Source organism: Equus quagga, chromosome 7 (assembly GCF_021613505.1).
Source record: "Equus quagga isolate Etosha38 chromosome 7, UCLA_HA_Equagga_1.0, whole genome shotgun sequence".
Classification (NCBI taxonomy): domain Eukaryota; kingdom Metazoa; phylum Chordata; class Mammalia; order Perissodactyla; family Equidae; genus Equus; species Equus quagga.
In genome coordinates, this window is record NC_060273.1 from 31560378 (window position 1) to 31586235 (window position 25858).

General features: G+C 46.2%; 1 protein-coding gene across 5 annotated transcripts in view; it reads right to left on the reverse strand.

Annotated features, from left to right (window-relative positions):
* The window catches only part of CARD11 (caspase recruitment domain family member 11), a 115022-nt gene that overhangs the window by 86193 nt on the left and 2971 nt on the right, over window positions 1-25858 (reverse strand). Inside the window, exon 1 of one of the 5 annotated variants that reach the window (XM_046668518.1) lies at window positions 19284-19417. The exons of the other annotated variants lie outside the window; for them this stretch is intronic. The gene's annotated coding sequence lies outside the window, so the exon portion shown is untranslated. Of the gene's footprint in view, window positions 1-19283; window positions 19418-25858 lie in introns of those variants that run through there. 5 annotated transcript variants of the gene reach the window in all.

A 25858-nucleotide genomic window follows, 5' to 3' on the forward strand; every position in this document is an offset into this window, starting at 1 on the left:
AGAAAAAGACAAGAAACATGTTAGAAAAGGAAAGAAGGAAAATGAACCTGCAAGTCACAGAGGTTACGTGATCAATAAACATGAAGCAATAATTCGGCTCAGTCATAATCAGGAAAACAGTTGAAACAATAAGATCTCATTCTACACGTGAGTTTTGTCAACTGTAAAACAGGAACAAAAAAGGGACCCCACGTCACAGGGTCGTTGTGGGATTAAATGAGTCAATATAGAGAAGCAGAGCTCTTGAACCTGTGCCCAGAGGGTAGTCAACAGTCTATCAGCATTAGCCATGGTGAGTATCATCTTCAGCACGTTGTAGCAATCTGAGTGGCAAAAACTTTCAATCTCAGTAATGTAAAGTTTTGGCAAGGGTGCAGGGAAAAAACACTCTCACACTGTCTTGGTGAAAATAGAAAATTGGTCTAGCCAATCTGGGTGGGCAATTTGGCAATATCCATGTACGCATAGAATACAAGGATCCTACACCCGGCAATTCCACGTTGGCACCTAACTTAGAGAAATATTCACCTCTCTGTACAGGAGGCCTGGGCACACAAGGCAGCAAAGATGAGAAAGAATCCTAAATGCCCATTGGTAGGGAACTGATTACATTAAACACGGTGCTTTCACACCATGGAAGACCGTGCAGGTGTTGGTAGGAACAAAGCGGAGCTGATACTAACATGGAGAGATTGCCAAGATATTTTTTGTTTGTTTTTGCTATGGAAGATTGGCCCTGAGCTAACATCTGTGCCAATCTTCCTCCACTTTATATGAGGGTCGCCACCACAGCATGGCTGGCGAGTGGTGTAGGTCCATGCCGGGGATCTGAACCTGCGAGCCCGGCCTGCCGACGTGGAGCATGCCGAATTCAACTACCACGCCACAGGGCCACCCCCCAGACATATTTTTAAGTGAAGAAAACAAGTCACAGAACAATAAGTATCGTATGATGCCACAACACTGAAACATGTTGGGAGTAGCGTGTCCAGGTCACAAGAAGTGACAGCCCCACTGTGCACTGGGAGGGTCAGACAACATCGGGGGCTTCTGTGTCCAATCTGAGCATCACACTTAGAGAGAGATTCACAACCGGAGTTTCTCAAGAGTTTCCTGTTTTGATTTAAAGGAGCTCCAAAAAAAAACAAAATAAAAAAACTCAGGTGTAAATCTTCCCAAACAGGTAGAGATGATATGCCCAAACAGGCACAAATGTTGATGAAAAAATCCTGCACACCGAAATCAAAGAAGACCTAAGGGACGGCAAGACACACCGTGTTCACGGATTAAAAAACTCAACATGGTAAAGATGTGAATTCTCGCCAAATTGAGCTACAGACTTAACCCAATTCCAATAGAAATCACCGCAGGATTTTTTTGGAGATGGAGACAAGCTGACCCTAAAATTTATATGGGAAGGTCAAAGAAACTAGAATAGTCAAAACAATTTTGAAAACCTGATTTTGAAACTACTGTAAAGCTACGGAAGTCAACAGAGTACAGTACTGGTGAAGGGACACACACATAGATCAAAGGAACGGAATAGAGTCCAGAAATAAACGCACAGAAGGATGGCCAATTGATTTTTGACAAAGATTTAAAAGCTACCCAACAGAGGAAGGATGGTCTTTTCAATGAACAGTGATGGAATAACTGGACTTCCCCATGCAAAAAAATGAACTTCAACATATACCTAAACCTTATAAAAATTAACTCAAAATGAGTCACATGTTTAACTATAAAACACACAACTATAAAACTTTTAGGAAACATAGGAAATATTTGTGATAAGGGGTTAGACAAAGAGTTCTTAGACAAGACACCAAAAGCATAGTCCGCAAAAGGAGAAACGGACAAATTGGACGTTTTTGAAAATTAAAAACTTTGCTCTGCAAAAGACACCGTTAAAAGAATGAAAAGACAAGCTACAACACTGGGAGAAAATATTTGCATATCACCTGTCTGACACAGGACTTGTATCCGGAATATAAAAAGAACTCTCAAAAATTAGCGCTGAGAAGGGCCGGGCCGGTGGCGTAGTGGTTAAGTTCGCGCACTCTGCTTCCACAGCCCGGGGTTCGCCAGTTCACATCCTGGGTGCGACATACACAGCGCTCATCAAGCCATGCTGTGACAGCATCCCACATAGAAGAACCAGAAGGACTTCCGACTAGGATACACAATTACATACTGGGGCTTTGGGGAGGAAAAAGAAAAAGAGGAAGATTGGCAACAGATGTTCCTTAGGGCCAATGATTCTTCCCAGAAAAAAGCATACCTTAAAAGAAAACCAAACTAGCACTGAGGAAATGAACAACCCAATTTAAAAATGGACAAAAGACTTGAACAGACACTTTGCCGAAAAGGATATATGGATGCTAAATGACCACATGAAAAGACACTCAGCATTGTTAGCCATGAGGGAAATGCAAATTAAAACCAAGGTGAGATGGCTTGACACCCCTATTAGCACCCTAAAACAAAAAACACTGGCAATGCCAAGTGCTGGTGAAGATGTGGAGCAAACAGATCCATCACGTGTGGCCGACGGGACGGCAGAATGGTACGTACAAGCCACTCTGGAAAACAGCTTTGGCAATTTCTTATAAAGTTAAATATAAACTTACCCAGAAATCCCACTCTTAGGTATTTACCCTAGAAAAATGAAAACTTATGTTCCTCCCAAAGCCTGGACACTGATGTTTGTAACAGCTCTATTTATAATCACCAAGAAATGGACACCATGCAAATGTGCGCCAACGTGTGAACAGACACATATGGTCCATCCACACCATGGAACAGGACTCGGCAACCAAAGGAATGAATTATCCATGCATGTAATAACACGATGAATCTCAAAGGTATTATGCTGGATGAATGAAGCTGGTCTTGAAAGGCTACACACTATATGATCCCATTTATACGATATTCTCAAAGAGAGACAGCTACAGGGTCAGAACACATCAGTGGTTTCCAGGGGAGGGGAGCAGCTCGAGCGAGTTATTTGGGGTGATGGCGGTGTTCTGAATCCAGATTTTGGTGGTGGTCACTTGAATCCACATACGCCTCAAAATTCACAGAACCACACACGAAAGGGAGTCAATTTTCTGTATGTTAATTAAAATAAAAAATATCCTGGTTTGGACAGTAAGTTATTCGGTCACCCTAACTATCCAAGGAAAAGACCGAGTTGGTGATTAATATGAAAACCCAAACAAGGACAGTGGAAGGAACTGGGATCGTAAATAATAACGATGACTAACTTGTGGTCTCGGCAGGCTCTCGGCATGCTCTCGGCCAGGCGTGGCCCTGAGCACCTCACAGCCGAAATCTTACTTAAACGCATCTGGTAGACACCAATGTCAGCCCCATCATGGGAGAGGAACCAGAGCTCAGAGAAGTCGGGAAGATGCCCACCATCACACAGCTCCTACTGGTAGAGGCCAGATGTAAACCCAACTCAACCGGCTGCAAAGTCCCAAAATGTAACCACTGAGTTTATGCAGCTTCTTGACACCACCATGGCTGGAAAATGGAAGGCTAAGAAACCAAGCAACCATAGCTTGACCTCTGAACAAGGAGGGGAGGAAAGAAGGAAGGAGACAGGGGTGGACAGGGGGAGGCCATCCTCCTGTACCTGAACACCCACCACGTGGGACAGACTTCAGCCGGCCGGCCCGTTCTCCCCCCAGCCAGTGCCTCTCACACATCAGGGGTCATTAGGTAGGGGACTGTCAGGGACACCCTACAGAGGATTCTTGCATCACCTACAAGGTTGGGCTGGATTAAAATTCCCCCCAGCTCTAAGAATCCACAGTTTCTTCCTTTTCATCGAGGTGAAATTCACGTAACGTAAGATCCACCATTTGAAGGGTACAGGTCTAGTGGCATTTAGTGCATTCACACTGTAGTGCCACCATGACTGTTAACCAGTTCCAGACTAACCTTTAGCAGTCCTGATCTTCCCTGAGCTCTTGGCAACCACTAACCCGCCTTCTGCCTCAATGGATTTGCCCCTTCTGGGTGGTTCCTGTAAGTGGAACCATAGGTGGTCTCCTGTGGCTGGCTTCTTTCACCGAGCATAACGGTTTCAAGGTTCTCCCCATTGCAGCATGGGTCAGTACTTCGTTCCTTTTTATGGCAGAATAATAGTCCATTGCATGGATTTCCCACATTCTGTTTCTCCATCCACCGTTAATGTCGATTTGGGGTTGTTTCCACGTCTTGGCTACTGCGAAGAGTCGTGCTGTGGACATCCGCGTACAAGGATCTGCTTGAACACCTGTGTTCATTTCTTCTGGGTCCACGCCTGGGAGTGGCATGGCTGGGTCATACAGTAAATCTGTATGTAACCTTTGGAGGAACCACGGAACTGTTTTCCGCACCGGCTGCGCCATTCTACATTCCCACCGTGATTTCTTTCTGAACCACAAAATGCAACAGAAAATCCGAGACGGTAGGCGGCAGTGCCGAGGAAAGCGGCTAGAAGAAGTCCATGGCGCCTGTGTTGAGACAGCAGGACCAGAGACTCTGCAGAGGCTGGGGGCAGGGCTGGGGGCAGGGCTGGCGGGCACAGCGGGCGGGAGCGGGCCGGGCCTCCGTCGGGTGACTGGCTCGGCCGAGCGCACATATTTAGTTGTAGGAAGGTCACCTGATCCGTGGCTGGAGAGCCCTCTAGCACAGGTTGGCCTCTGGCGTGGGACCAGTCTCCATCACTGTGCCCCTTCGCCTCTTAGTGGATGATGGGAAATCCACAGTCAGAGGCAGATAGGACGGGGGGAGGGCGGTGGCCCTTGCAATGACATCCGTCTTTTGTCCTGACCCCTCGGGGCAGAGGCAGGGCACCCAGAGCTGTCATGTGTCTGCTTCCAAGTGTCGTAAAGAGATGTGCCAGGCAGGAAGGTACCAAAGCAGCTTTAGCAGGCAGTTGAACCAGGGCATCAGCCAGCTCCTGCTGCTTCTCTCTGACTTAAAATGAACTCCTGGAAGCTCCCACGGTGGCCCGGGTGAGCCAATTAAAAAAAAATTAGCTCAGCACTATGATAGTGGGAAATAGGGAGGAGGCAGGAACCTTAGATGCTTCTCCTGCAGCCAACACTCCAGCTCCGCTCTGGGGACCCGATGGCTGTCCATGTGCTAGAAAGATCTCGGCTGGGCCCTGGAGCCCACACTGCAGCCAGCTGTGACATTCATCCCACCACGGTTTCTGGTGCCCAGGGGGGAGCGTCTGGTTCCTGTCCTTGGGCTCGCACAGACGTGGGGGCAGGCAGTCACATCAGAGAAGGGAGGGGTGAGCAGGACCCCTGGATTAGCCTGCCCGGGCCGCCCTAACAAATGCCACACATGGAGCAGCTTAGACATCAGAAATCTATTCTCTCATAGTCCTGGAGGCTGAAGTCCAAGATCCAGGTGTCAGCAGGGCTGGTTTCTCCTGAGGCCTCTCTCTTTGGTGTGTAGACTGCCAGTTTCTCCCTGTGTCCTGACATAGTCATTCTTTTGTGTGTGTGTGTCCCCTCATCTCCTCTTCTTATAAGGACACCGGTCCTCCCGGATGAGGGCCCATCCCTAATGACCTCATTTACCTTAATTACCCCTTTAAAGACCCTATCTCCACATACAGTCACATTCTGAGGTACTAGGGGTTAGGACTCCAACAGACGATTTTTTGCGGGAGACACAGTTCTGCCCATCACACCCGCTGAGGCCCTGGAGTGGCTCCCGGGCCGCCCGCTCCTCACCTGGCTGAGTCAGATCACTCTGGCTGGCGGCCACTTCCAGACTCTGATTCCAGAACCCGCCCAGGGAAGTAATTAAGTGTGTGTGAGACTCTGTTACTTAAGACAGCAACTTTAGGCATCGGCTCACCGCAGGTTGCATCCTAGAACCGCAAACCCCCCTCGCAGCCCCGTTCATGAAGACGCAGAACGTCTCCGTGGAAATTTAGGTAACGCGTCCGGTTAGCAGATAAGAAAGCGATGGTCCTGGAGAACACAGCTCTGGGAGTGCCCCATCCTCCATTATCAACTTTAGGACACGTTAAGGACCGGCTCTTAGAAAAAGATGAAACTAAGATGAAGAGTTAGAAGGATGTGGAATGTCAGGCAGCCAGAGTCCTGTTTTATCTCTGAGGGGTCAGGACCACCCAACCCACTGCCTGAGATGGAAGGGTGGGCCCTGCAACCTTTCAGATGGAACAGGACGTTGGAAGTACAGGATGAGAGCCTGCTGGGGAGAAACATCAGGAGGGAACAGCATTCAATGACACCCTTGTATTTCTTCCCACATTGGTCCTGGTCCCACTGCGGCTCCTGGACCAAGCGATCGAGTTCAGTTTGATGACATTGTCATTCGGGGCGTGAGCGTGGCCAGTGAAACACTGAGAGCTTCGACAGAATCCAAGATCCCAGAAAAACAGAGTTTTGGGGTTTCCACCATGAGTTCAGGCATCTACGCCAAAACGAAACCGTGCCGGTGCAGTGACGTGTAATTGACATCAGATGCACAGAAGTCTCCTCTTTGCGCTCCAGGGCTGTTTCTGACTCTCCAGATTGTTCTCCCACGTGCAGGCTGGGCACTTCCTAGGCCATGGCTGTCTCTTACTGTCTTTGTACCTCCCGGCCACACCTCAGCATCATCTGTGGACCTTTTAGCACACGATGCTCAGGCCTTGCCCCAAATAAGGATGTGATTAGCTGTGGGTTGACCCAGGCAAAGTCACTTTGGAAAGATGCTTCTAACAAGCAGGTTCAGAACCACTGCACCTGAGCTCCCAGCTTCAACAGTGATCCCGGTGGAGACGGGAAAGGGAGCCAGGATGCAAGGTGGAGGGGCCCAGGCAAGGCTTGTGCGCTGAGCCGTGCTTCTCAAGGTCACTGTGTTCAGGCGTCACCGGGGCTCTCGTTGAAATAATTCAGAAGGTCTGGGGTGGGGCCTGGGAGTCTGAATTTCCAACAAGAGCACGAGAGATGTCAGTGCTGCTGGTCTGAGGACCACACTTTGAGGAGTAAGAGAAAGTGGCACCACGAGAAAAGTTGTCAGCAAAGACGGAGAGAGAAGAAAATTACTTAAAATGCTTCTAGCTGGATTTCCAGTTACATGCCTACACATTACTCTGCTCTCTCCTGAAAGAGCACCAATTCGACAGTAAAGGGAGGAGACACGTGTGTGTGTGTACACATGGACACAGAGAACGGAAAAGACCACAGCAGATGAGAGATGTTGACAAAATTTTGGAAGACGGAAAGCAGCCAGAGACCACTATTTCTGGGAAACTATATAGTTTAAAGACACTTCCACCATAATACATGGAAAATGCCTGATAAAATACTTTAAGATATTTATTAAAGTGCATAACAGGCCACCAGTAAGACACTAGAGGAAGTCCTCAGGGGCCAGCAGCAAAAGCACGCAGGAGACCAGAGAAATTAGGGAGCAAACAGTTGCACCCCAGAGGCAGCCCTGAAGACCTCTCCCAGGCCGGTGAACCAACCTGGGGCCAGAGGGAGGTGGGGAGTCAGACCAGAGACCCTCACATAAAGCGGGGGGCCTCTGGAAGGCGGTATTCCTAGAGAGGCAACGAATCACAAAATCCACAGATGGAGACTCATCTGTGAGCAAACTCATCTGTGTCAGCCTGAGCTGAGTGGAGGGGAAAGTCCTCCCTCTGACTTTGTAGCCACTGGTTTCATGTGGCTTGAGGATCTTAATCCACCTGACTTCAAGGACCAGAAAGCACCAAGCTGAGGATTTACTTTAAACCATCCTGTCCTCTTGTGCTGCTGGTGGAAATATAAGTTAGTACGACTATTTTGGAAAGCTGTCAGTACTAAAGCAGAACATACAAGCATCCTGGGAACCCCGATTCCATTCCTATAAGACCCAACAGAAAAGCAGAATATGTGTACACAAAACATGCACAAGAATTTCATAGCAGCACTATTCATCATTCCCCACGTGGACACCACTCAGATGCTCGTCAGCTGTAGAAGAGACGAATGAAGTGGAGTACTATACAGCCACGAAAATGAACACTGCAACTCCATGCATCTACAGGGATGAAGCTCACAGACATACGGTGAGTGAAAGAGGGCAGATACAAAAAAAGAGGACAGACTAGATGATTGCATTTGTACGAAAACAGGCAACACTACTCTATGTTCAGGATAGAGGTGACCTTGGAGGGGAGGAAATAACTAAGGAACAGGAGGGAATTCTGTAGTTCTGATCATCTTCTGCTTCTTGGTCACAAAAGCTGTTCACTAACGATTTGTATGTGTTTTTGTATGTATGTCATACTTCAATAAAATGCTTACATTAAACAAAGTGATCCCGTTCACAGGGCGCCCAGGCATTGGCAGAAGCAAATTCACATCATCTTTGGAGGAGCACAGCGTCAACCCAGGCCTTGAAATTGCTCCGTAGACAAAGTTTCAAAGAACTCACACAATTAAAAAAAAGTCATAGAATGAACCAAAACCCAATAACCAACAGTTAGCAGAACAGTAAATGCAGCATCAGATCCACCAGGAATTCAGATACTGGAAGTTGACCAAATACAGAAGATAGGATTATTGTCTTTAATACATTTAAATAAATAAAACAAATTAAAATATAAAGAAATAACTACTCCAACAGATCTCTAAGAACCAAATAGAATTAGAAATGAAAAACTGTAACGATTGAAGTTCAAAACTCTATGGAACTAAAATGGTTATAGATGAAATGATACAGAGTTCGGGATTTGCTTGGCAACAATCCAGTGAGGGGAGAAGTGGGCGTATCGATATAACAAGAAGCAGCTCACATGGAGATAATTATTCAACTCAGGCAATGGGAAAAGGGAAGAGTTCATTATCTGAATCTTTCTATTTTGGTATATGTTTGAAAACGTCCTTAATAATATGGTTTTTGAAGCCCTCAAAAGATGGTTAAGCAGAATAGATACACCTGAGGTGAGAATTAGTCAACTAAAAAATAGATATGAAGAAATTACCAAGATACCAAATACCAAGAATTTACTGAGAATATGGTACAGAAAGGCAAAAAGATGAAAAATATTAGGGAGGTCGAGGCAGGTAGAGGAACATGTGAAAAGACACCACATGTGTCAAGAGAGATCCAGGAAGAGAGACAACACGGCAGCGTAATCGAGAATTTTCCAGGGCTGATGAAAACGTGAATTTTCATATTCAGGATACACGACAAATCCCAGACGGAGAAATAAAAGATCAACCCACACCTAGATATTTTGTGGTGAAACTGCAGAAAAAACACCACAAAACAGAAAGCAACTGTCAAAGAAGCAAGGGAGAAAAAGACTATCTTCAAAGGGACAACAATTAGACTCGCAGGTGACAAAAATGTCAGCAGCAGTGGAAACCTCAGCAGCAGTGAAATGATACATTTAGCTTGCTGCAAGCATGTATCAGTCAATCCAGAACTGTATACTCTGTGACATTTTATTTCAAGAACACCAGCAAAATCAAGGTATGTTCAAACAAACACAAATAGAGAATTTATCTCCAGCAGGCCCTCATTAAAGGAACTTCTAAAGGACATATTTCGGGTGGGGAAACATACTCTCAGAAGAAGGATCTAGATGCAAGAAAGAAGAGCGACCGAGAAAAATAATAAATATATACAGAAATCTAGACAAGCATTAGCTATACAAAACAAAACAAATAATGTCTATTTTGTGGGGTTTAAAAATAATAAAACTAAAATATTGCAAAACACTGCATGAATCAGCGTGCTCACTATTTAGAAATGAATACGAAAATCCTTGTATTTTGGGGGAAGAGGGCAAAAATATTAATTAACTTTATTAAATATAAATGTTAAAATGTCTTGAGTATCCATTAAACAAATAAAAAATAGAGTGTCTAACTTCTAAACCCAAAGCCAGTGGGTGGAGGGTAGAATTAGAAGGGAAACAAAACGAAAATCTCAATCAATTCTGAAGAAATGAGAAAAAAGAATATTTTAAAATGGGAACTAGAGAAAGCATAAAGTGAGTTAAAACAAAAAGACCGTTCAACTAGAAAAACAAATCTAGTGACAATAAACAAAATCATAATGAAGTTGGGTTTATCCCAGAAGCACAAGGTTGGTTTAACTTTAGAAAATATTATGATGAAATTTGATTCCTTAACAGGGTAACGCAAAAAGTTGTACACAGTCATTTCAGTAACTGTAGAGAAAAAGCGTTTGATAAAATCTGATATGCATTCATGGTAAAATATATTGGCAAACTAGGAGTGGGAAGGAAATAAACGTTCTTAACCTAATTAAACATCTCCACAAAAATCCTCCAGTGAGCATAACAGTAAAGGGGAAACTTTAAAAGCTTTTCTTTCAAGATTGGGGCTAACACACAGATGCCCACGATTACAGCTACTATTCAGTGCGTTATCGTCGACGCCAGCCAGTACAGTAAAAAACATAAATGAAGACGAGAGAAAGAAATAAAAGATCTAAGAAACGGAAAAGAAGAAGAAGATGCTGCCATAATTCACAAACGATATTATCTAAATAGAAAAACTAAAAACCATAGAGACTAATCATTAGACTTTTAAAAAGACTTTATTATAGTTATGAATTCAAGATTAGACATAAAAAAAATCAACTGTTTCTCTACACTAGTAACAAACATAAAAAATTGTAAAACGTACTCTTTGTTAATAGCAGTAAAAAACCCAAAGACACTAGGAATAAGCTGAACAAAAACTAAGCAAGACCTTCATAGGGATGATTTTAAAACTCTCCTGAAAACCGGTCTGGAAGATCTAAACAAATGGAAAGATACGCCAAGTTCACAGACGGAAACACTCAGGATCATAAAGATGCCAGTTCTCCCCAAATTGATCTATGGATTCCACACAATTGAAACCCCAACAGCGTGTTTTATGGAAGATGAGAAGCTGGATCTGAAACATGTAGGGAGAAGCAAAGGACCAAAAGGAGTCAAGACTCACATGATAAAGACAAGGTCAAGGGAATGGGTCCAACCCGGACATTAAGACCTAATGGAAAGCAACACACGGTAAAGATTGGTAGCTGTTCCATTCTCTTTTTCTTTGGTTGCGTGACTAGAGTACATTTCCCAGCTTTTTTGCAGTCAGGTGTGGCCATGTGACTAAGTTCTTTCCAATGCAATGTGAGCAAAAGCAATGTGTTTTGCTTCCAGGTCAGGTCCATAGCAAACCTCCCACGTGTGTGCCCTTCTGCCCTCCTCCTTCTCTGACTGGGTGCAAACAACACCATGGCCTTAGGGTATGGTGGAGCACATGATGGAAAGAGCCTGGGTCCCTGACTGACTGTGTGGAGAAGAGCTGTCCTGCTGACCTGAAAACCCATCCTAGATTTTACACGAAAATATATATATACTTCCTGTTCTTTAAGACTTTGATATCTTGGGGTCTATTTTTTACGCAGTGTAGCCTACTAACCAATATACGACAGTAAGGAAAACAGCTTGATACTGACCTCTGGTTTCAGCTCCAACATGTAAAGAGCTTAGCAGCTGTCACTTCCATCCTTATAAGAAAAAGCTGGACAAACCAAAAATCAGCAATTTTCCTGTACCCATCAGAGAACTAAGGTCACAGGACAGAAGGCCACCCTGAAAACTTGAGAGACAGGGATGTCTTGAGGAATACAGCAACTGAGATCTGCTTTTAGGGAGCCATAAGCTGGTAGGAACACATAAATGGAGATTTTGAAGAAGTTCTGGAGGCTGAGTGTGGACTAGTAAGAATGAAAAACTCGGCAGGGGGGCGGGGCACCATGTATTTTTGGGCTTTCTCCCAGAAACCCCACAAAGTTCTCACAGTGAGGATCCCAAAAAGACCTCCCTGGTGGCAGAGGAAGGGGAAAAGGAACCTCCGTGAAATAGACCCAGAGTTTCTTCATAACAAAGGCCTATTCTCTAAGGGGGAGGACTTGGCCAGAGTGCGATTCAGACACCTTAACTCAACTGGGGAAGGAACTGCTCCCTTCTCCAGCCCCCTCCAGCCTTCCTGTCTCAGCAAAGCGGGAAGGCGGACCACAGCCAACAGGGTTAGGCTTCAAGGAAACAGAATGGGAAAGCTGCAGCTGGGGAAGGGAGTCAGGGGGCAGAGGGAAAAAGCTATGTCACTGGAGAGTCACTTGTGAGCTCATGCCCCAAATCACAAACCACTAAGAGACTGAAAATCATAGCACATTACACACCAGTCCCCTCCCCACACTTCACGACCACACCAACAGGGCTCCAGGACCACCATGGATTGGAGCTGAAAGAGCTGGAAAAACCAGACTCTCTTTAAGGAGGAGTACACAGGGAAACCCAACGCCAAGAAGGGAGACAGAAACAGAGATACTCAAGGAGTCAGAAGCTTCTAGCACCTACAGCTACCACAAACATTAAATAGAGCTCCGATTCCAGCCAGATTAACATACATCCTCACGCTAAAACCCTATGTACCTCAGTTCCTAGCACCCAACACAGCACGTATGTCTCTCAACGAAAAAGTACAAGGTATGCCAAACGGCAAGAAAAAATACATTTTGAAGTGACAAAGCGATGATCAGAACCAGACTGAGATATGACACAGATGCTCAAATTACGAGATGGAGAATTTAAAATAACTATGATTAACATGTGGAAGGATCCAGTGGAAAAACAAGACAGCATGAAGATGGGTAATGTAAGCACAGAGAGGGAAACTCTAAGCAAGAATTAAAAACACAGTATCAGAAACGAAGAATGCCTTCGAGAAGCTCATCAGTGGACTGCACATGGCCGAGGAAGGAAATCGTGAGCTTGAATAGGGGTCAATATAACGTCTCAAACTGAAGTGCAAAGAGAAAAAAAGAGTGAAAAAATCAGAACAAGGCTGGCCCGGTGGCGCTGTGGTTAAGTTCACATGTTCTGCTTTGGTGGCCTGGGGTTCGCCGGTTCGGATCCCGGGTGTGGACATGGCACTGCTTGGCAAGCCATGCTGTGGCAGGCGCCCCACATATAAAGCAGAGGAAGATGGGCACGGATGTTAGCTCAGGGCCAGTCTTCCTCAGCAAAAAGAGGAGGATTGGCGGCAGATGTTAGCTCATGGCTAATCTTCCTCAAAAAAAAAAAAAAAAATCACAACAGAATATCCAAGAACTATTAGATAATATAAAAACTGCAGTATACACATAATTGGATGAGCAGAAGAGAAGAAAAAGGGAAGGAAGCAAAAGAAATATTCGAATTAATAATGGCCAAGAACTTTCCGAAGTTAATGACACCAAACCACACAGATCCAGGAAGTTCAGAGAATGCCAGGGAGGAAAAACAAACAAAAACTCACTCAGGAATATTAGATGCAAACCTCAGAAACCCAAAGGTTGATGGAAAATCTTGAAAGAAGCCAGAGGGGGAAAAAATCACTTTCCTTATAAAAGAATAATGATAAGAATTACAGTGGACTTCTCATCAGAAACCGTGCAAGCAAGAAGGGAGTGGAGTGAAATATGGCGAGTATAAAGAAAGAAAAAATCTGCCAACTCAGAGTTCTATATCCAGTGAAACTGTCCTCAAAAGTGAAGGAGAAATAAAGGCTCTCTCAGATAACCCAAAACAGAGAGAATTTATGGCCAGCAGACTTGTCCTGAAAGATACGTTAAAAGAGGATCGCCAGGGAGAAGAAAAATAATAGAAAGGGAAAATACTAGAGAAGGACCAAATAAAAGTAAAATAAGATCTTTTATTTTTCTTATTCTTAATTGATCTAAAATATAACTATTTTTAAAGTAACAGTAACAATGTATCAGGTAACTATAGCAGATGGGTAAGTGAAATGATTGACAGCAACCTCACAGGGTGGGGAGGGTGAATGGGGACTACTCTGTTCTAAGATGTCTGTACTATGTGGGAAGCAATATAACATCTTTTTTTTTTTTTGCTGAGGAAGACTGGCCCTGAGCTAACATCCGTGCCCATCTTACTCTATTTTATATGTGGGAGGCCTGCCACAGCATGGCTTGATGAGCAGTGCATAGGTCTGTGCCCAGGATCTGAACCAGTGAACCCCAGGCTGCTGAAGAGGAGCTCATGAACTCACCCACTACACCACCAGGCCAGCCCCACAATATAACATCATTTGACAGGGGACTTGGTTTAGTTAAAAATGTATTTTCTAGGGACCACCCCCGTGTCATTGGTTAAGCTTGGCGCGCTCTGCTTTGGCAGCCCAGATTTGTGGGTTTGGATCCCGGGTGCAGACCTATATGACTTGTCAGCCATGTGTGGTGGTGGTGGCCCATAAAGTGGAGGAAGACTGGCACAGATGTTAGCTCAGGACTAATCTTCCTCAAGCAAAAAAAGAGGAAGATTGGCTAACAGATGTTAGCTCAGGGCTAATCTTCCTCAGCAAAAAAAAAAAAAAAATTATTTTCTAAACTCTAGGGCAACCACTAAAAAAACTTTAAAAGAAGTATAATTGATACACTGAGAGAGGAGATCAAATGGAATCGGGAAATGCTCAGTTAAAACCTAAGAAGGCAGAAAACAGAGAAGAAGACAGCCTGGTATTTGGCAAAAGACCCGTCGGTCTGAGGAACACAACAGCGAGCTCAGATTTAGAGCCAGGAATATACGGAGATTTGACAAACGAGAAACTCGGCACCGAAGCCCAGGGCGGAGAGAGACAACCGGACAGCCCGGTGGAATAGATTTAATTTTATTAAATAAATTTAATTGGATTTCAAACCATTCACAAAAACAAATTCCATAGACTGAAACGTGAAGTCTTTTTGTTAGTATTCTTTATAACATGTGTAAACAGTCTCTGTTTGAGTTTTTAAAAGAAATTTAATTTATAATTAAAAAGTGTTTAAAGACTTAGAAGAGAGAAGGATGAAACCTAAGCGCCCAACGGTAGGAGAGCTGGCAAGAAGAAAGCCAGTTTACGCTGCAGAACGCCAGAAAGGCTCAGAGAGTAACAGGGGCACCTTGTACCGCAGGAGGCGGACGTGCGGGGTGGGGGCTAAACCAGGAGGGTGGGTGGAAGATACAAAAAGGAAGCAGATCCGCCCCAGATTCCCTCCCCAGCCCTGTCAGCAGAGGGATGGTCTAGTCGCTGGAAAACTGGACACCACGTGTGAGGGGTAAGGGGCCATCGGAAAAGAAGGTGACTAAAATGTCAGAGATGTGGGATTTGCGGGGCGGGGGGGGGGGGGTGGCATGGAGCAGGCCAGGAGACACAGTCAACCTATATATATATTATTTAAATAAAACTAAAAGTTTTTAAAAAAGAGAAAATAACAGCAACAACGACCCAAAACTAAGCCCTCTTCTGGACTTAGTCATTAGGCCGGCTTTCTGCACTCTGGTGCAGGGCACAGACCGGGAAGCAGCTGCCCCTGGAGCCCCCAGCCTCCTCAGTGGCAACTCTTGTCCCTCAGATCTGCAGGGCTCACGCTCCGCTAGGACACCAGCGGGCCAGGCCTCCAGGAGAAGGAGTGTTCGGTCCCGGGAACAGAGGGTACTCCTGTAATGACTTCAAAATTTCTGCCCAACTTAGTCCTTCTTCTCGCTCTCATTTTTTCCCCAAACTGAATAATCCATCATTTACCCATTTACCTCGCCTTGCTTCAGGCTATGCTATTTATAACAATAGAAACAGCATTTTTGGCATGTCACTTTTCTCTGAAAGAACTCAGATGGTCTCTAAACTTTTAATGTGCCTCCAAAGTACCTGGGAATCTTGTCAAAATGCAGATTCCAATTCAGGAGGTCTGGGGTGAGGCCTGAGGCTCCTGGGCCACAGACTGCAATCTGAGAAGCAAAGAGACACGAGGCAACTTTGTGGCATGATGGAAATGTTCTATATCTTGATATGGTTGTGGTTACTTGAGTATATACAGGTATCAAAACTCATTGGACTGTGTACTTAAAATGGGTACATTTTATTGTATGTAAACTATACTTCAATAGAGTTGATTTTAAAGGAAAAATCCATTCCAGATGGATTATAGATCTAAATGTGAAAGATGAAACAATCAAGCTTTTAGGAAGAAACATAAGAAAGATAAAGGTTTCCTGCCTATCATATATAAAGAACTACTACAATTCAATAAGAAAAAGCTAACCCAATAGAAAAACAAGGAAAATACTTGAACAGGTGGCTCACAAAGGAGGATATCCAAGATGGCCAATAAACACTTGAAAAGGTACTCGACTTAATTAGTCATAAATAAAATGCAAATTAAAACCACAAAATTATTTGTTTTGACTGCACACCCACCAGAATGGCTAAAACGAAGAGACAGACAATACCATGTGGGGGCAAGGACGTGGAGCAATTGGAACTCTCATCTGTTACTGATGGGGGCGTAGCGTGGAACAACATTCTTGGCAAACTATTTGGTGGTATTTATTTATTTATTAGAGCTGCATACAAACACACTCTAAGAGTCAGCAAATCCATCCCGGTGTGGAGATGCGAGCACGTGTCTCCAACAGATATGGACAAGAGTGCTCACAGCAGCCTTATTCACAACGGCCAAAAACTGGAAACAACCCAAATATCCATCAACAGTAGTATAGATAAAATGTGGACTATTCATAAAACGGACTGTTCTGGCAATAAAAATATGGTAGAATTGCTGCCATATGGAAAACACGGATGAAGCCAGGGTTGTCAGATGAAAGACAGGCGTGCAATTCGATCTGTACTTTGAATAAACAACCAATAATTTTTTAGAACATGAACGTCCCATGCATTATTTGGGACACACTTATCCTAAAAGTTATTATTATATTAAAAGTCATTATGATTACTAACGGCAATATTATTTCTTAGCTGGGAATTTTCCGCTGCTTCATCTGGGTGCTGGAGACACGGATGCGCTCACGTGAAAACCCGTTGTGCTCCATACTCAGGATTTGTGCACGTCTCATGCATGAATGTTATTCTTCGATAGAAAGTTTATTTAAAACGACAATAAAGCTGGTCCTGGCCCTTGTCCCGTTAGAGCAGGGCCCTGCCTCTTGCCCCGAGTCTTCCATCTGTCCTCCACGCTGCCGTCCGTGATCTCTGGAACCTGCACGCCCAGCCTGGCCCGTGGCCCCTGCTCAGAATGCCCCGGCGGCTGCCCTCGCCCACAGGCCAGCATCTGCTTCCTTGGCTCAGCATCCTGGGGCTCTGGGTAGCCTCTCCTCCCCCTGCCCCCACGTCTTCACGTCTTTTCTCTGACATTGACGCTCACCACACCTCCAAGGTTTTGCACCTGCTGTTTCTCTGTTTAGAAGGCTCTCTCCACCTCCCTGCCTGGAAAAGGCAAGCTATTTTCCCAGCCTCATTTCCACCCCCTGGCTGTGGGAGGTTTTTCTGACTCTCTCGGGCAGACCTGGGTACTCCTCTCTCTCAGATGCGTCTTCAGTGTGTACCTTCTTATCGCAACTGCATTATCTTGCAATTAACTGTCTCCTCACCAGACTACAGGCTTGTTGGGGCGGGGACCCTGGCTTTGCATCTTTTTATCCCCAGCACCTAGTGGAGTGCTTGCGAATGGCAGTGACCGGGTCTGCGTCAAGGGATGAATAAGTGGATAATGGGAATCATGGATGCTCACCTACGGTGATGAGGTGCAGGAATATAAACAACTGTTTTCAAATGGTTCAAGCTAGATTTTAGATTTGGCGGGGACCCTTCAGACCCTGCCCTAGGGCACCTGCTAACGAGCGGGGCACCTGTATCATTCGTGGGCACTGCTCCCTGAGCACCGTGCTTGCCACATGTGCTGGGCACTTGGTAGACAGGATCTCATTTAATTTCCTGGGGAAGGGGTGCTGTTATCCAGTTTCACAGATTAGGAGGAGAAAGGTGCACAGAAGTTCAAGGACTTGTCCAAGGTCCCACGGCTGGCGGGACGCAGAGCCACTCTCATCACCCTCCTTCTTCTGTGAGCAACCCCAGGCGCTGAATCATTAAAATGCTACACAAAACAGGAAAGGCGGGGAGTGTCAGTGCCCACTCAGGCCTGGGCAGTGTTTTGACTCAGGCAGCCTTTCTGGTCCCTCTCGATCAGTCTCCCTGGGTGGCCACCCCCTCTCCCGTGGAATGGACCGTCAGGAAGGCGCATCGCCCCAACCCCCTAAACCCAGCCTTCAGCTCTGTCCAGAGACTCTCGATCCTGCCTGAGATTTTCAAGTTTTAAACAAAACAAAAATCTGATTCACTGTTTCCAGTCCTACAGGAAACTCAAGTCCTTTATTTTTCTGCCACTAAGAAAAAAAAAAAAAATCAAACCAGAAAAAAAAAAACAACCTTCACGTCTTAGAAGAGTTTTGAAAGCTGCTCATTTCACACAGCACCGAACACTGTTTGCGACAAAGGCTGCAGAATGAAGCTCAAAGTAAAAGACAGTAGGAAATGAAACACATGACAATAAAACACGCTCGCTAATAAATAAGAGCCAAGCCATGAATTCAGCTCACAACATACCACCGGCAAGAAAAAATGCCCCAAAGCTTTGCTTAAACCAAATAATACGAGAACAGATGGCTCCCCTGGGTCTCTGGGAAAAGTTAATGCATACAGAAGGCTGCAAACCGGAGCTCGGTTTGGGATTTTGGCAGAAAACATAGGGCATTACCAACATTCAAGGTGAAAGAAGGGAGGTGTGTAGATTCAGAGACGGGATGTTTTTTCATCAGGTAACACAAACAGATATATCTGGATGTCTCCAACTGGGTCCCCGTGGGCCGCAGGGCACGTTCTCACTCCCGAAATTAACCAGAGCCGTGCTCAGCAGCGTTCCGGGGGGACCTACCGCTCCCCACTGCCCAACTGGAGAATTAATTTAACTCGGGACACTGGGACAATAAGGAACGAACCCTTAAGGGCGACAAAAATGTACTTTGGGAAGAGTTTTCCCCACCCGCTGTGCACAAGCGTCCCAAACTGGTGAGGAGATGCCGCTGACTTGCTGAACGGCCGCCTGGGAGAGCCGCCTGCCTTTCACTTGCTTGGGGAGGGGTGGGGGGGAGGCTGCTGTTAAAGATGCTGAGATCTCCCAAGCACAGAGAGATTGCACCCCACACCCAGCATCCGTATTAATGCCCTTCCTTCTCCTCACCAGGCAAATCCAAATGGCATTGTCTTGCCAGAGGGTGGGGAAAATGACAGCAAAGTCAGGTGGTTCAGAGGAAGGCATGACTAACAGGAATTCATGACAAGGGAGGTCAATTAATAACAATACAACCTCACATTTATAGAACGTTTTGTTATTTTCAAAGCAATTTTTTTTTTTTTTTTTACCTGCTATCTCATATGCTCCTCAGAGCAATTCTGTGTGGTAGGAAGGCAGGGATTATCAATCTCCATCTTGCCTGGGAAGAAACAAAATCTTGGGACAGCGAAGTGATTTGCTCAAGGTCACGGAGCAATCACGGATTTCTAAGGCTGGAAGGGCTCTTGGTCCTGAAGGGCAAGTGCGGGCGATGCCTCACGGGGGCACCAGGCTTCAAACTTCAGTTTCGCACCCACAGCAGACACGGGCAATCGATCACAGAGCTCTCATCCACAGAGCTGGGTCCTTCTCAAGCCAGCCATGACTAGTTGCCTGGAACCAGCCCTTAAGAGGAAACCCTTTGCCACCCCAGGCCCTCTCTAATCGTCTCACTTTGCATATGAGGAAACTGGGCCCAGAGAGGAGAAGGAACTTGGCCAAGACTGCCCAATGGGTTCGTGGCACAGAACCCAAACCCCCTCTTTGTGAACCCAGGGGTCTCTCCAGCACACCAAGCTACACCCCATCTGCTGGGTAAATAACTCCCCAATGAAAGATGAACCAACAAGGCATGGGAATGACATTCTTCCTGACCTAGCCAGAGCAAATGGGTTTTCTGTGCTGAGCAAGGGGACGCATTCCTATTCTTAAGAGCAGAAGCAAAGACCCTTCCAAGGATTTTAAGCCTGAGCACCTGGCAGGAATGGAAGAGAGGGCTACGGATCCAAACACCAGAAGTTCGATTGTAGATCTCCTCCATGTCCACGTAGACAAGTCTAGAGAGCTGGCTATTAAAGTGTGGAGTTGAAAGCTGTGAGAGACTGGATGAGACCACCCAGGAAGGAGAACAGAGGGAGAAGAGGCCCAGGGCACTTGATCTTAGAGGTCAAGGACACAGGGGAATCAGAAAAGAGACCAGGAAGGAGTGGACCTGTAAGGAAGGAGAAAAACCCAAAGAATGGAGGCCCAACAGCCAAATGAACATTGTGTCCCAAGGAGGAGAGAAGGATGGACTGTGTCAAATGCCACTGAGAGGTCAGGTCCTATGAGGGCTAAGAGTAGACCATGGGACTTAGCAACTCGGAGGCCAGCGGTGACCTTGATAAGAGCCTTTTTTTTTTTAAGATTGGCCCTGAGCTAACACCTGCTGCCAACCTTTGCTTTTTTCTTCTTCTTCTCCTTAAAGGCCCCCAGGACATAGTTGTGTATTCTAGTTGTGGGTCCTTCTAGTTGTGACATGTGGGACGCCGCCTCAACACGGCCTGATGAGCGGTGCCACGTCCGCGCCCAGGATCCAAACCGCTGAAACCCTGGGCTGCCGAAGTGGAGGGCGTGAACTTAACCACTCGGCCACGGGGCCGGCCCGATAAGAGCCATTTAAATTGAGTTTGAGGACAAAAGCTTGACTGAAGTGGGTCCAAGACAGAAGAGGAGGCAGGCAACTGAGGACAGAGACTGGAGACAATTTCAGAGATTTCCTGTAATGGTTGCTGGGCTGAATTGTGTCCCCCCGAAGTTCACATGCTCATGCCTTAACCTGAGTACCTCAGAATGCCACTGTAGCTGGAGGAAGGCCTTTAAAGAGGCGATTAAGCTAAAATGACCCGTTAGTGTGGTCCCTAATCCAACATGCCTGGTGTCCTTATAAGAAGAGGAAATTGGACACGCAGAGAGACACCAGGGCGCACGCACACAGAGGGAAGACCACGGAGAGAGGCCTCAGGAGAGACCAGCCCTTGATCTCAGACTTGCAGCCTCTAGAGTTGTGAGAGAAGAAATGGCCATTGTTTAAGAGGGCCCAATGTGTGGTACTCTGTTACAGCAGCCCCAGCAAACTAGTACAAACGGGCCACAGAGCAGGGCAGTGATAGCCGAAAGCGAACAGGAAATCAAGGTGAGTTTGTTCTGTTTTTTTAAAGATGGGTGGGACTGCAGCAGACCTGGACTCTGACGGGAGCGGTCCCTGTAGAGAAGGAAAAAAATGGATGATGCCGGAGAGAAAGGAGACAACTGCTGGGGAAGTGTCTTGGGACAGGCCAGGCGGGCTCTGGCGCCTACACGAGGAGGTGGGCCTGGCGGGTAGAGGAGGCAGGGGAGGCCCTGGGCCCTGACACACGAGGCAGGAGCCAGAGAGCGGAAGGAGGAAGGTCATCAGCTTAGGGCACAAGGGCATCTTGGGCCCAGTTAGTCTGGCTCTGCCGCAAGACAGAAAAGATTGGGTTTAAAAATGGTATTTTATAAGATATCACCTTACACCTGTTAGAATGGCTATAATCACCAAGACAAAAAATAACAAATGTTGGAGAGGGTGTGGAGAAAAGGGAACCCTCATACACTGTTGGTGGGAATGCAAACTGGGGCAGCCACTACGGAAAACAGTATGGAGATTTCCCAAAAAATTAAAAATAGAAATATGGTATGACCCAGCCATCCCACTACCAGGCATCTATCCAAAGAACATGAAATCAGCAATTCAAAGAGACTTATGCACCCCGACGTTCATCGCAGCATTATTCACAGTAGCCAAGATGTGGAAGCAACCCAAGTGCCCATCGACTGACGAATGGATAAAGAAAATGCGGTGTATATATATATATATATCTACAATGGAATACCACTCAGCCATAAAAAATCCTCCCATTCACAACCACATGGATGGACCTTGAGAGTATTATCTTAAGTGAAATAAGCCAGAGAAAGACAAACACTGTATGACTCCACTCATATGTGGAAGATAAACAAACACATGGACAAAAGAGAATAGATGAGTGGTTACCAGAGGGAAGGGGGGTGGAGGGTGGGCACAAGGGGTGAAGGGGTGCACCTATAAGATGACCGACAATAATGTACAACTGAAATGTCACAAGGTTGTAAGCTATCATAACCTCAACAACAACAAAAAAGAGTGTTTTAAAATTAGTTAAGAAAGACATTTTAACATTATATAAAATCTCTATACCAAATTTAAGCAGAAAGAGGTGGATCCACTCCTGGGAGCAGCCTTCTGCCCTGCTGTGGTCGGGAGGTCTCCCCTACTTGGAGCAGTGAGAGAAAACCACCTTCCTATGGGACCTAAAACCTCCCCAAACTTAGAACAGGTGCATCTCCAGGGCCCTAGGGAGGATCCCCACCCCCATCCCCAGCTGTAGGGGAAGACAAGCTTTCCAAAGATGGAGAGCTCCACGGGGAATGGAGAACCTCCACGCGCCCCCGCCCATTCCCCCACTAACAGGGCTGACGGTGCGCCATGGCTCCCCGGGCCCGAGGGAGGCTAACAAGCTGGTTTTCGAAAAGCATCTGAGAATTGAAGACGGGAGCCTCGGAAAGAAGTGTGAGGTATCGTTATTATTCAGCTGAACGTTTCCCCCTGAACCAACGGCACTCAAATTCCCTTAAAAAAGGGCCATTTCTTCTTAGAAAACTTCAATGCGTCACATAATCCTTACTCGGAGGCAGGGAACGAAGAGCTAATGTCAATAAAACGCAGTTTTATTTCACACTAACGTTTATCCACTGAAATAACAATTTACTAAACCTCAAATAATGCTGGCACAGGGCTTCTGCTTGCCCTCAGACTGAAAAAAAAAAAAAGTGTCGTCGCCAGCCAGACTTCGACAAGAATGTCACAGCGGCTTTCCCATAATAGGCCCCAAAGTGCAAACAACTCAGATGTTGGTCAGAGGTAGAATGGATCTAGAAATTGCGGGAAACGGGTACAACGCAACTCTACGCAGTAGCTAAAAAATCCCACACGACGGCCACACGCAACACGGATGAGTGTTAAGCTGCGGACAAAAGAGAACAGGCCGCGTGATTCCGTTTAGGTGAAGTTCAAGGACAGGCAAAGAGTGGGGGAGGGTAGCACCTGGGAAGGGGCATGAGGACCCCCAGGGGCCTGGAAAGGACCTGTACTTTGATCGAGGTGATTGGCTATGTGGGTGTGTATAAAAACTCAATAGTGCACTCCAGATTTGGGAAGTGTCCTGTGTGGCGGCTATGCCTTAAGTTTCTAAAAAACATTTTTTTTTTAACCAGTTTTGTCATTCAACAGGAGCGCTGAGGCCCCGTGATTCCTCTTACTGAGACGCAGCTGAAATCGGAAGTCACTACAGGAGGAAAACTTGTGCGAGGGGGTGGGTTGGGAACCAGGAAGGCTGGACAGCAGCCAAGGGGGACCACATTTGCCACGCTTTTCCTAACCTTTCTTAAGCATAAGATGATAGATGCTCATGGTAACACAAACAAAGAATACAAAGTAAATAATAAAATTCCTCCCCCTTTGACCCACTCCTTCCTCCCCACCCATCCCCCAGAGGTCCCCACTAGAGGAGTTTCTTATATACGCTGGTGTTTTCTTCCAGAAACTCCGGATGTCCCCTAAACCCACCTCCGTCTCATTAACGCCCCACAGAACTCCACTGTCTGGATGGACTTCGCTTTGAGGAGCATTGGTGTGGTTTCAAGCTTTCCCCCCATAATAAACAATGCTGCAATTAACATCAACGTGCAAAAAAAGATGGACAAGTCTATCTGTAAGGTAATTTCTTAGAAGCGGAATTCCTAGACCAGACGGTTTAATCACTTATCACGTTGGTAAATACAGTCATGAGTTGCATAGTGACGTTTTGGTCAACGACGGACCACATAAATGACGGTGGTCCCGTTAGATGAGCACCATGTAGCCTAGCTGTGTAGTGGGCTGTACCATCTAGGTTTGTGTAAGGGCGCTCTACGATGTTCGCACAACGACAGAATCGCCTAACGATGCCTTTCTCAGACTGTGTCCTTGCCATTAAGCGACGCATGGCTGTCCCATCACACTGACAGCGTAGCAGAATGCCTGCTTCCCCTCTCCCTTGCCAATGTTAGGTTTTATCAACTTTTTTGATCTTTGCCAGTCTGACAGGTGAAAAAATGCTATGTCCTTGTTGTCTCATTTTGCACAGATTTCATTGTAAACGAAGTGTATTGATGGGTCTGTTCATATTCTGTTTGTTCATATCCTTTAAGCATTCTCTCTTGCTTGAGTTCCCCACCTCTGGAGCTGGCAGACTACGGCCAAGGGCGCAATTGCACGCTGCCCATTTTGTGCCACTGCCCAGATCCAGCCACACGCATTCCTGTCTGCAGCTGCCTTCAAGCTACATGGACAGCGCTGAGCAGTTTCGACAGTAAAAAGATTTACTATCTGGACCTTTGCAGAAAAAGTTTGCTGACGCCTGACTCGAGTTGATTTCTGGATATGAGTTCTTTGTAAATTAAGCAAACAGTCTTTGTCATATATAGTCTGTTTTGCATTGAACTTATCACTCTGTTCTGCTTCCTGCCCCCAGTTCAGCAAACACAATCAAGTCACAAGTAACACTTTAAAAGCAGAGCCCCCTGAACACTTTAATGTACACGGTGCATCTGGAAACACTCTGGTCCACAATATTTTAGGGGTGGCATGTTCATACCCATTTTACACATCTGGTAACTGAGGCTCAGAGCCATGGGTGACCTTCCTGAGGTCACACAGCTAGCAGGCGGCAGAGCCGGGATCCACACCCTTGTCTGCCTGGCTCCAAGTCGATAGATCTTTCCACTCGAGCATCCTGCCTCTTAATGCACAGGACCAGCACCAGGGGCTGGCGGTAAAAAGCAAAGTCTGACAGCTGTTGCCTGTGGCACCACAAGGATCCGTGAGGTGTCTGGGACAGAGCACGGGGGAGCCCCCGCTGTGTCACTGTCATACTTGTGTATAAAGACTGCACATTTCTGAGTCGGAGTGGGGGCAGGAAAGAAGGTTACACCTTCGAAACAGAAACCACATGGTGTGGACGGAGCCCTCCTTTGGGGTACGGAGTGTGCACGCCCCTCCCTCTGGCTTACCCACTTGTGAGGAGCATTGCCTACTGTGGAATGGCCCCCCAACGGAGCGGGGAGGACCAGAGAACAGTGACGTAACAGATGTGCTCACCCACGGGGCGGGAGCAGGGAAGATAGCGTGTGAGCCTGAGGCAGCCGGAAGCGAGAACTTGTATTACCCCCTGGCACCGGTCCACGGACACCCGTTACACAAATTTGACAGCGACCATTACAATCTCGGAACCCTGAACAAATTACACCAAAAAGGTTACCGTCCTGAAGAGTCCCCCCATTAAAACCACTGACCCACAGAGCAAGAGTCGCTCAAGGAGAGTTTAGGAGACAATGCACGGGGCATGTTTTTTGTAAGGCGTAACGAGCACTAGCCATGTTCTTCTCCAGCTGCCATCTGGGAACCTGCCGGCAAAGTTTCCTTCAGCAGAAAAGCGTTTTTAAGGGGCTTCCTCGAAAGTTGTCTTTTCCTTTTCTTTCTGTTCCCATATTTAAGTCAATTCAAATATTTACTTTCTAGACCGATCAGATAATGCGGCATATCTACAGGGTGGATTTCCTTCAGTTCTCACAGTCACCCTGGAAAATGTGAGTGCAGACCAAGAAACTAAGTAAGAGAGTCCACCCAGCTGGGGTTGGTGGGTAAGCCGGCATTCCAGCCCTGGCTCTGGATGTCAACGTCCAACCTCTTATCCTCCCCAGATCTTGGGAGTAACAGCAAAGCGAACAGTATGTCACATCTCGT